Raw genomic sequence first — 13,214 nt, 5'->3', positions numbered from 1 at the left:
CCCAAATTTTAGAGGTTGAGAGCCAGTGTGCGGTAGCTACTATACATAGTGCCTTGTATCTACAGTAGGTTGTGGGTTTTGGGTTTTTGGCTGCATTGAGAGGCATGTGGGATCTTATTAATAATTCCCAACCAGGGGTCAAACCCCTGCTCATTGCAGTGGTAGCATGGGGTCTTAACCACTGGACCACCAGCAAAGTCCCTAAAGTAGTTTTTGGTGAATCTTTTTTGACTCATTTGCTGTCACATTTTCAAAGCAAACATGCCTTTGAATTGTTTACCTGGATTAGGCGGGAGTGTTAATGCATACTGTTTCCTCTTGTAATCATATTATACCTCTTAAGTTGCTTGTTCAGTGGTATAAAACCACTTGGAAGAAAGAATGTTAATGTGTGACAGTGTTAAACTTATGAAAAAGGATAAGTTGGATAATTGGGAAATTCAAATTTTTAAAATGTAAGGATTTATATCAGATTTCTTGAACTCCCTGTGTCACAAGCTCTAGTGCTCTTTCCTTCCTGTTTGTGACATCATTGTGTTTTCAGCCTTAGAAATAGTCTTTGTTTCATACGTGCAGTTTCTAGCCGTGTCTGGATGTAGCATATGTGTAGTATTGTTTTCTGTGTTCAGTTCAGTTCAGTTGCTCAGTCATGTCCAACTCTTTGCGACCCCGTGAATTGCAGCATGCCAGGCCTCCCCATCCATCACCAACTCCTGGAGTTTACCCAAACTCATGTCCGTTAAGTTGGTGATGCCATCCAGCCATCTCATCCTCTGTCGTCCCCTTCTCCTCCTGTCCCCAATCCCTCCCAGCATCAGGGTCTTTTCCAATGAGTCAACTGTTCGCATGAGGTAGCCAAAGTATTGGCGTTTCAGCTTCAGCATCAGTTCTTCCAATGAACACCCAGGACTGATCTCCTTGAGGATGGACTGGTTGGATCTCCTTGCAGTCCATGGGACTCTCAAGAGTCTTCTCCAACACCACAGTTCAAAAGCATCAATTCTTTGGCTCTCAGTTTTTTTGACAGTCCAACTCTCACATCCATACATGGCCACTGGAAAAACTATAGCCTTGACTAGATGGACCTTTGCCTTGAGAACGCCATGAACAGTATGAAAAGGTTTTCTGTTTTAGCTGCTGAATTTAGACCCTCTTTACCTAACCCTTGACTTATGTAATAACTTATTTCTTTGCTTTAATATTTCTTGCATATTTGTGACAAAATTTCCTTAAAGTACTACAGCTTTCATCATAGCTTCCGCATTCAGAAATTTCACTGGTGTTACATTACCTACAAAATAAAATCCGGATATCACAATCTTCTTTTTATCACTGTCTAGCTTTGATTCCATTCATTTTCACACAGTTTGATCCCAGCAGACATCTATAGCTATGTGGTCTTTGTATTTATCTTGTGCTTACTTAGCTCTCTGCTTTTACTGACAAGTATCCAAAGTTGTAGAATTTAATTTTTTTGTTGTTGCAGACAGTCTTATTGTAGAAAGGAAAGGACTCTAATAGAAATGGAGTTTAAAAACTGAAAATGTCTCTGTAAGTCAGACTTTATTTTCTCTTGAGGAGTTTTGTTGCCTTGTCTTCCCATGAATAACCTTTCCACAGCTTTTTGTATGGCTGCTTTTTCATCTTGAGGATTTGGCTTGAATGTTTTCTCAAAAGTGGACCCTCTCTATAATATTGGTATTTATCAGAGCATTTTGTTTCAGTTTTAGCACTTTAGATATTATTGTTAGTTGAATTTCCCGTACTAAGATTTTAAGCTGAAAGCAGGGATTGTTTTACTTTTCCATTGTATTTCCATTGCTTTGCACAGAGACAAGATATTCAATAATGTTTATTAAAGATATAAGTAAGGGAACAAATGCTAGTTTTTATTCAGAGCCTTATATGTTCCTAGTTCTTTGTGTATCTGCTGAAGACATTGCCTAGCACATATATTAGATACTCAGTAAATATTTAATGAGTAAAGCCAAAGTTATTTTCCTGAATAATATATGAATTCAAATTAACAACACTGTTTGGTCGACAGAATTATTTAAAGTCTATGCTTTTGTAAAGATGAAGAAACAGGCCCCAAAAGTTAAATAATGTGCTAAAGTTCACATAGTTTTGTTGTAGAGACTTTTTTTTCCCCTCTGTCTGGCTTTTTATTTTTTGGTTTATTTTCTTTTTAATACAAAGCCTGTTTTTTCTTGCACTTTAAGTCCAGTCTGACTACTGCTACTTTCTTATTTTGAAGGAATTTAAACTCAATTGCTTCACATGTAAAAGTGAACCAGATGATTTCTAAGATCTGCTACAGTTTTTTTTAAAGTTACACATGATTTTGTGATTGTATACCTTCTCAGCAACTTACAAATATTTTAAGTGAAATTGCAGTTCATTGTTAAGGAAATTATTATTTTGCTTCTTCATAAATCATGCTCATTGAAAAACACTTTGCATTCTTTGTTTTTTCCAAACATTTTTAAGGATGTGTGTGCAGTGTGTACTTGTGTTTACAGAGGAAATATACATAAAAAGATTACAGATCATATCTAGAATAGAAAAGGAAAAAAGTATGAGGACTTTAAAATACTGTCCTACTTTCTAAAATCTATAAATGCTTAAATGTGAAAAAGTGGTGTTCTGTACAACTTTTTGCTTTGTTGCATATAGTTAAAATATAAGTCCATGTCTTAGTAAAGAAAAGTGTGAAGTGGTTGACAGAAGGCCAAATTGTAGACTTCCAGTAATCCCCAGTAAAAATAAAGATGTTGATGATTAAGTATTTGTGACTCTAAGAGGTTGAGCAGTAGGAGTGACATTGTAGACGAGTGGCAGGTTTGGGATAGGGTTTTGCCTAGGGGAGCATGGCCCCGGATGGGTACTGGCACCTGCTCGTAAGTTATTCCAGGAAGTGTGATGGAAAACATTTGTAGAGCAGATAGGTTTTGCTGTACTGATTGCACTTACTAGAGAAGTACAACTTTATGATAAAATGAGTTTAGAGTGCAGAAACTAGATAACATTAGAAAATTTAGCATGTCAGGAGCTTTATGCTTTAACTAGTAATAGGACAATCAAAATTAATGAATAGTAGACTCCTAGGAATTAACAGAAACATAGAATAAGCTATTATTTTAATTCTGAGAGCAACCTTATGCTAGAGCAAGAGTTTAGGACTGAGGGGAAAAGTTGATTTTAAATAACATCAATGTTTTCTCTTAAATGCTCTTTGAATTTGGTCAACTGTTGAGCTCTTACTATGTACCAGGTATTTTAACAGAAGACAGTTGGTACATAAAGTAGCTTATTGTTTTAGTTTCTTAATGTTTTTCTCACTTTAACTTGTATAAAGCAATGATTACTGGTTAATAGTTTATTATTCTTAGAAGGTGATTTTCTGTGATCTCTTATGGTGCCCTTACTACTTTAACCATTGACATCTTTTGGTGCTTAATCTGAATTGTAGGTAAAATCCAAATTTTTAGATTAGAGCAATGCTGCTAAAAGAATGGAGACCATAGTAAACAGTTTCATAGTTCAGAAGGGAAAAAAATGAAATATTTTTTCAAATGTAGTTTCACAATTTTTTGCACATAATTCATGTTTTCCAAATTTTAAATGTAAGATATGGTTTTCATAGAAAATCTCATTTTTAACTATGTTTTTTCTAGTTATTAGATACATATGTATACAAGGAGTGTTGGTCAGTTTACTTTAGCCAGCATGAAGTCAAATGTTCATTTTCACTAAGGTACTTTCTGTTAATTTTCATGTAAATTAATTAGACTTGAATCCTACAGTTGATACTTCTTTATTCACAATTCACAAAAATAGGTAACTGAAAAATGATTGCATAGTAATGAATACCACTTTTCACAAAAACTCCATAATGTAAATAGTAGAAAGAACTTCAGTGTAAATGGAGTTAGAATCTGTATGTTCTGTGCAGGAGATTTTGTGAGTGTGATATCTTCAAAACATCAACTAAACCATATAAGGAAGAACAGTAATAAACATCTGAAAAAACTTTTTGGACTAATCTATTTACCATTGGTCAGTAGCACATATATTTGCATGTTGCTAAAGTTTTCAGATCCTTTTAAAACATTGATTTCTCTAGTAAATGAATTTAGTTAGGTAATTTTATTTTTTCTGAGAAATTATAAAATATCTCAGTTTAAAACATTATAAAAGATGGAGGAGAGTCCAGAATTATAGAAGCATCATCCTGAATTGCATTCCTTAAGGCCGAGTGTAAGATACTTCTGTCACTTTCTGTCCCAGGCGCCTGGCTTACAGCTCACTCAGCACCTAGTAGTGTGAAGCCGCCTCACTTAAGAGTAATAGCTTAAGTCCCTGCCTTAGTAGGGTCCCCACCTTAGATCAATCTCTTGGACACTCAGGCACATTTTAGCATCTCTTGATGATTATATCCATTTGTCCTGTGTTTTCCTGCCATCAGATGTAGTCCTCAGAAGTTAGTTATGTATAAAATTATATAATAACACTAGCCTCCCAACAGCCATGAAGCAATCCATTACATGTGGGTCTGAACTTGTAGACTCAGTTCAAACGTCAAATCTGTAACAGTAATAGCAATAATATTTTTAAAAAAGGCTTGTTGAAAGCTTGTTAAAAACAGTTTCAACATTAATAACATTAATCAGGACAAAAATGGTAGTGGAAAAGTTCTTTCAGAAAGTTCTGTAATTCAGTGACAACACAGAAGAGTAATTCCTTTCATATGTGTTCTAGAGGATATTTTCAGACCCATTATTGGGTATATGTGTGTTATGTATATTGAGAGAGAAGTCCTTAACTTGTCCTAATTCATCCCTGAAAATCTGTGTATATAGAAAATAGTAATATATGGAAAATAAATTTTGGTGAAGACTGAAAAGGATGTCTTCACCAAAATTTATTTTTCGGTACAGGATGTGGGCTTCCCTGGTGCCTCAGTCGGTAAAGAATGCCTGCAATGCAGACCTGGGTTCGATCCACAGGTTGGGAAGATCCCCTGGAGGAGGCCATGGCAACCCACTCCAGTATTCTTGCCTGGAGAATCCCCATGGACATAGGAGTCTGGTGGGCTACAGTCCAGGGGGTCACAAAAGAGTCGGACACGATTGAGCAACTAAACAGACACGCAAAGTATGCATCATGATCTTTTAATGATGGAAGGCGTTCTCTTAGGGCAGCTATGAAGGTGGTGGCTAGGTAAATTAAAGTGTTATGCAAAAAAGTCAAACAACTCATCTTGTTAAAAAAGAACAGTTAATTATCAACTATGAACTGTCTAGATGTTGATCCAATGTTGAAGGGGAAAGAAAACATCAAGTTTTATCTTTTAAGTCTACACCATTTTTGTAATGTGAACGCTGGGCATGAGGTGAAAACTTTCTCCTGGATCCTTCCGGTTTTAGAGGAAAGGTGTTCACATGAGGTTCTGAGATCAGAGCAGAGATTAAGAATATTTCTTTCAGACAATGTCAGTAAACGGTTTTACCTTGATTTTAGGTGCTTTGCTCATGTGGCATACTCAACCTGTTGACCTAATTTCTTGAACAGACATCCCTCCAGGTCCATGATGTTAATTGTAATACAGAAGTCTTCTGCAAATGGCCTAGTTGTATAGAGCTTTAGCCCCACCTAACCTCCATCTCATTTTCTTGCCTTAATACAGAAACATCAGGTACATCAGGGTACTACAACATAACATGAAAAAATTCTTTCTTGAGCTGCATGCAAAGGACAGATTGGGAATCCATTTAACATTATCTGCAGGTAGATTTTTCTTATGATGACTCAAGAAGATTATTGTGAGAGAAAGTATATGACTAAAAAGAAATTTGATATGTGGATTCATAAAAACAGGAGGTTTGGGGCCTCACATGTCTGTTAGAATACCAAAGCAGTGACAAGCTTCCTCTTTCATATGAACATGGTAATACAAAACAGATTTATGGGATAAGATAAAATTGCTTATACATCATTCTTATAGAACAAGTTGTACACTAAAAGCTTATGCTGACCTGATTTTCAGTTCAGTCGCTTAGTCGTGTCTGACTCTTTGCGACCCCATGAACCGCAGCATACCAGGCCTCCCTGTCCATCACCAACTCCTGGAGTCCACCCAAACCCATGTCCATCGAGTCGGTGATGCCATCCAACCATCTCATCCTTTGTCATCCCCTTCTCCTCCTGCCCTCAATCTTTCCCAGCATCAGGGTCTTTTCAAATGAGTCAGCTCTTTGCATCAGGTGGCCAAAGTATTGGAGTTTTAGCTTCAACATCAGCCCTTCTAATGAACACCCAGGACTGATCTTTAGGATGGGCTGGTTGGACCTCCTTGCAGTCCAAGGAACTCTCAAGTCTTCTCCAACACCACAGTTCAAAAGCATCGACTCTTCGGCACTCAGCTTTCTTTACAGTCCAACTCTTACATCCACATATGACCACTGGAAAAACCATAGCCTTAACTATAGTGTTTTAAAAAAAACACAGTAATCACCTTTTCTCACTAACAACTGGAATCATTATTGTTTTTTAGCAACTAGTCAATTCTCTTATTTTCTGTCCTTTTATAACCCATATTCTGGCAGTTTGTCAGATCAATTTAGCTGTCTTCTTTTACTTTCCACCCAAATAAAGCTGCTGCTGCTACTAAGTCACTTCAGTTGTCTCCGACTCTGTGCGACCCCATAGATGTCAGCCAACCAGGCTCCCCTATCCCTGAGATTCTCCAGACAAGAGTACTGGAGTGGGGTGCCATTGCCTTCTCTGCCAAATAGAGCTACTTTGAAACATTTTCAGTCCTAGAGTGAAAAAATTTTAAAAGAACTATTTTCAGGGTTCAGATCAAGATGGTGAAGTAGGAGAATGGAGCTCACATTTCCACACAAACACATCAAAAATCCACATACAGAACAACTCTCATGGAAAACTAACTAGAAACTGGCAGAATTTGTTCACAATGGAAGCTTTAAGAAAAATCACATACTGGTAGGATGGAAGAAAGGGCGTAAGGTTGGGACCTCTGACCCTGAGAGGCATGTGAAAGGCAGGAACAGTCTGCATGGGCGGACCCTCACCCTGGGGAGCAAGGAGGCTGAGCCACAGACTGGGCAGCCCTGTCATAGCGTCCTCCACAGAACAGACAAGCCCCCCTTGGATGCTGGGGAGACCCACTGGGACAGATGGAAGGGCTCAAGATGTGTAGACTCATGAAAAGTGTGGAAGTGCTGGCTATGAAAATTCATTTTATAGAAAGACAAGAAGGATTTAAACATTTATTTCTCTGCCCTTTGACTTCCTCTCTCCTCTCTACTGTGCATTATATATCTACATTATGCATCAACCAAACCTCCCCCATCAACAGAAATAGCTGCTTAACCATAAAGAGCAAGATTCCCCCAGCATCAACAAGACAACTCCTTAAAGATAACATTCCTTCTTGACCTTGTAAGGAACTGCAGAGCGCTCAGCTCTGGATTATGTAAACTGTCAATAACCTATCATTCAGTGTACAACTTTCTGTCTCAGAATTGTGTAACTGCCTTCTGATGGGTAGAATGGTTCTTGGAACTTTGTGAGATGTTCTTCCTGGGTTATAATCCTCAAATTTGGCTCAAAATGTGCCATTTCTTTCTTAGATTGACTGATTTTTTTGTTGACATATGCTTGGTGCAGCTGCCTGGATATCAGAGACATTCGCCAGAGGACACCTGGGGTCTGCCTGGAACTGGCGCTCAGTACCAGTAAGGGCCCCCTGTGCCCCTCCGGCTTCTCGGCACTCCTCAGGTGTTCTGGTGAGTTCTCCTCAGATATTTGGATCTCACTGTTTGGGTGACGATCCTGAACATTTTATTTGAGCTTGTTTCACTGAAGACTACTCCAAAAAATTGAAAAGGAGGGAATATTCCCAAATTCATTCTATGAGGCCACCATTACCTTGATACCAAAACACCACAAAAATACAAAATTATAAACTAATATCTTTGACAACTGTAGATGTAAAAATCTTCAACAAAATATTAGCAAACAATCCAACAGTGTATGAAAAGCATCATACACTATAGTTGGATACATTCCAGTGTCACAGGTGGTTTAACCTACACAAATCAGTCAATGTGATACATCATAGTAACAAAGGGAAAGACAACACATGATCATCTCAATAAGATGTCAAAAAAAACATCTGACAAAATTCAACATCTATTCCTGATAAAAATTCTTACCCAAGTGGATACAGAGGGAATATACCTCAACATAATAAAAGCCATTTATGACAAACCCACAGTCTGCATAATAACTCAACAGTGGAAAAAAAAAAGCCTTCCCACTAAATTCAGAAATAAGACATGGATGGCTACTGGTAGCTTCTCATGGTGCCTACTCTCATAGTATGGGAAATCTTAGTGACAGAAATCTGACAAGAAAAATACAAAATATCCAAACTGGAACAATAGTGGTAAAACTTATTATTTGCAGATGACCTGTGTGTGTGTGTGTGTGTGTGTCTGTGTGTGTGGCGCTCATTTATGTCTGACTTTCTGCTGCCCCGCAGACTGTAGCCCACCAGGCTCCTCTGTCCATGGAATTCTCAAGACAAGAAGGGTTGCCACGCCCTTCTCCAGGGGATCTTCCTGACCCAGGGATTGAACCCAGCTCTCCTGCACTGCAAGCAGATTCTTTACCAGCTGAGCCACAGGGAAGCCCTGGTGATATATAGAGATATACAGATGTATAGAGAACTCTAAAATCTCCACACAAAATCTATTAGATCAATTTAGCAAGGTTGAAGGATACAAGGTTAATATACAAAAATCTGTTGCATTTCTTTATAGTAGTAATGAAGTTTTATAACCAACTAGATCCTACTGCAGGGCATAGGGAACTCTGCTCAAATGTTATATGGCAGCCTGGATAGGAGGGGAGTTTGGAGAAGAATGGATACATGTATATGTATGGCTGAGTCCCTTTGCTGTGAAACTATCATTGCATTGTTCATTGGCTATACTTTAATGTAAAATGTTTTTAAAACGATAGTGTGATATTGACACAAAAACAAATATGCATAAATTTAACAGAATAGCCCAGAAGCAAACCCGCACGCCTAGGGTCAGTTAATCTATGACAAAGGAGGCTGGGACAGAGAACAGACAATGGAGGAAAGACAGCCTCTGCAGCAGCTGATGTCGGGAAAGCTGGGCAACTACCTGTAAATCAATGAAATTAGAGCACTTCCTCATATTATATACAACAATAAACTCAAAATGACTTAAAGATCTTTATAAGACATGACACCATAAGACTCATAAAATAGAACATAGGCAAAACGTTCTCTAATATAAACCCATAGCAATATTTTCTTAGATCCTAAGGCTAAAGAAATAAAAGCAAAATAAACAACTGGGACCTAATCCAACTCAAGAGCTTTTGCACAGCAAAGAAAACCATTAACAAAACTAAAGGCAACCTATGAAATGGGTGTAAATATTGGCAAATGATGTTACCAACAAGGGCTTAAAATCCAAAATATACAAACAGCTGATACAAATTAATATCAAAAAAACAACCAAGTAAAAAAATATGCAGAAGACCTAAACAGACATTTTTCCAAAGAAGACATACAGATTGCCAACAGGCATATGAAAAGATGCTCAACATTGCTAATTATTGAAGAAATACAACTCAAATGAGGTATCACCTCACACCAGTCAGAAGACTATCATCAAAAAGTCTTCAAATAATAAATGCTGGTGAAGGTATGGAGTAGAGCGGAACCCTCTAACACGGTAGGCATTAAACTGGTGCAGCCACTGTGAAAAACTGTTGGATGTTCCTTTAAAACTAAAAATAGAACCTGCTGTATGATCCAGTAATCCTGCTCCTGGGTATGTATCTGGAAAATATGAAAACTCTAATTCAAAAAGATACTTGCACCCTAATGTTCATAGCAGCACTATCTCAATATCTAACACATGGAAACAGCCTAAGTGTCCACAATAGGCAACTGACTTAGGAAGAAGTGATTCTACACGCACATGATGGAATATTACCCAGCCAAGGAAAAGAAGGAACTATTCCCATTTACAGCAATGTGGATGAACTTAAAGAATATGCTTAGTGAAAGTGGAGAAAAGACAAATATATGATATAACTCATATGTGTGATCTAAAAAATAATGGCAATGAATCTATATACAAAACAGAAACAGACTCCAGACTTAGAAAACAAATTTTTGGTTACCATAGGGGAAAGGGAGGGGAGAAAGAAGAAATTAGGAGTATGAGTTTAACAGATACAAACTACTATACATAAACTAGAGAAGTAACAAGGGTTTACTATATAGCACAGGTCATTACACTCAATACCTTACATTACCTATAATGAAATATAATCTGCAAAAGAAAAATCCCGAACCTGAATCACTGCTATACAACTGAAACTAACACAGTGGTGTAAATCAACTATACTCCAATAAAAAGTTAAGAGATGACATAAAAAATCCTATTTTCTTTCATTCACATTTTATGAATTACAATTATTATATTAACATTTTCAGAATGTTATTAATAAGTATATATTTTTTTAGATGTATGTTGAGCAAGGATGTGTTTTTGCATGATACATGGATGAGGGGGATATTTTCATCAGATGATCTTCATATTCTTTGTTATTTCCTAGCCAAAATAAAGCATTCATTCATTATCATAATTAGTAAATAGGCAAATTTATGTTATTTATATTCCTACATTCAGATGGCTTCTTTCTTCATTTTATTAGTCCTTATAAAGCTGGGTCTTTTGAATCTCTTGGGTTTGCACGTTAGAGAAAGTCCCAAGAACTGTACACAGGTAACTTTAAAAAATATGCCTGTTCCTAATTGCTAGACTTCGCATAGTGATTAACTTTTACTGGTAATAAATGTAGCATGCCAATAAACAAGTTCCCAAAATACCTAAAGTATATAGTGAGTACTATAAATATACGTCACTCTTGAAAAACTAAGCAGTAGCTAAGTTTTCAAATCTGAGAGGTCTTGCATTATAAAAAGTTTTAGGGGCCGCACAGCTATGTAGATGAATAAACAGATTTTCTAAGGTAAATCTGATTAAATGGATAGGTTTATTTTCATCCACAAAATGTATTAATTTTCTAGGAGTTTTAATAAAATACTTATTTTTACAAGATGTTCCATTTTAAGAGTACCCTACTTTAAATAACTAAATTTTAATTCCATTTAAACAGTTTATTGGATTACATTTTGCTAGAAACAAATTAGTATAGGCTCAGATAGCATAATACTGCAAAAACTATCTTGCTTGTCTTCATCATCCTTTCTTTCCCCATCACAGTTTTTTCTTTGAAATTAAGAAGGCATCAAGAATACTTTATCCGCCTCTTGTTTAAATCTCAAATGTTACTGTTGATTATTTTGAAGTAGAGTCTTGTAATAACATCTTAAAGTAGAACATGGAATTTTAGTGACATCTTGTGGCCAAGGCTTTTCTCTGAGTGGTCTATGTCTGTCATAGAATGGGCTTTGTACTAGTGGACTTCCAACAGGAAAATGTACTTCTGAGAGTCCCTGAAGACTGTAAAAATTTAAACTGCTATCAAGGGTTCTAAGGCAATCAATTTCCTTAATTTCAATACCTGCCCTCTTCCAATACTTACTGGACCAGGCCTGTGGTCTAGGCACTATGCCATTTCCTGTTTTCCAACCTTCCTTTTACAGTTACTCTTATCCCTCCTGCACCTCACTGTAGTGCATTACTCTGTGGTATCAAAACCTCAAATTTTAAAAATCAAAAATTTTAATTAATTGGTGTAGGGAAAGGGAATCACTACAATTATCATTCAACAAAAGCTTTACAAGTTAGGTGGTTGCTAAGCTTTCATTAAAAGTATTTGGTTTCAACAAAATGAAAGAAAAACATCATCAGATGATGATCTATCATCTGATCATTTATTAAAATGAATTTTGGCAATAAATCACCATATTTTTCCTTTTGATCTAAAATTTATATACACTAAAATGTACAACTCTTAGAAAAGGTCTCAACTATTATAATTTCATTCCTCTCTACTTATTAGTGTAAGCATACTTTCTCATGCTTATTTAAAAGACAAAACTGATGACAAACCGATTTATATAAGAAATAACCTACTTCATTAAATCATGGGTTTTCAGTGAAGTGTGTGAATTAGCTACAGAATTTTGGTCAGTTATATAAAACTAAAGATTATAATAACCAGAAGACATGTTTAACACTTTAAACATAGTAAAATTTTTTAAAATTGTGAATTTTTTCCTGCATAGAATTATTATACAGTGATTAATAAGTTTTTTAAAAATAAAATATATTAGGATAAAATTCTGTGGGACAACTGGAATACAAATTAATACATATGCAATGAAATATTACTCAGCCATAGAAAGAATGAAATAATGATATCTGCAGCAACATGGATGAACCTAGAAATTATCATACTAAGTCAATTAAGTCAGAGAAACATAAGTAATATGTGATATCACTTATATGCAGAATCTGAAAATATGATACAAAAGAACTTATCTGCAAAACAGATGTAGATCACAGACATAGAAAACAAACTTATAGTTACAACAGGTGGAAAGGAGGTAGGGATAAATGAGGGATTTTGGATGAATGGATGTTGTTCAGTTGCCCAGTTGTCTCCGACTCTGCAACCCCTGGACTGGATGAACAGATACACGCTATTATATAAAAAGCAGATTAACAACAAGGACCTACTGTATAGCAGATGGAGCTATATTCAGTATTTAATAACCTGTAATGGAAAGTAATCTGAAAAAGAATATTTATATATAGCTGATTGCTGACACCTGAAACACTGTAAATCAATGTTCAATAAAAGAAAGCGGGGAAATTAAGTACAAATTAAAGGAGTGCAAGTAAAATTTCTAGGTGTAAAAGTCTACAAATGCTTAAATAGATACTGATCGGTAGAAAAACAATTAAGTTGGATACATTTTTATTAATTAACACTTAAAAATAGAAATTACTTCTTTTCAGCTATTTAATAATATATTTCAGATGTCAACTCAAAATTTCTGAGGGAGCAAATTTTACAAGCATTCTTTCAGGGGATATACAGGCAAACAAGTTTGAAGGGCAGGACTCATATAATTTCTACTTGATTTTTATTTCATGGACTCA

Source organism: Odocoileus virginianus, chromosome 25, assembly GCF_023699985.2.
Source record: "Odocoileus virginianus isolate 20LAN1187 ecotype Illinois chromosome 25, Ovbor_1.2, whole genome shotgun sequence".
Taxonomy (NCBI): Eukaryota; Metazoa; Chordata; class Mammalia; order Artiodactyla; family Cervidae; genus Odocoileus; species Odocoileus virginianus.
This window is presented reverse-complemented; position numbering follows the sequence as displayed.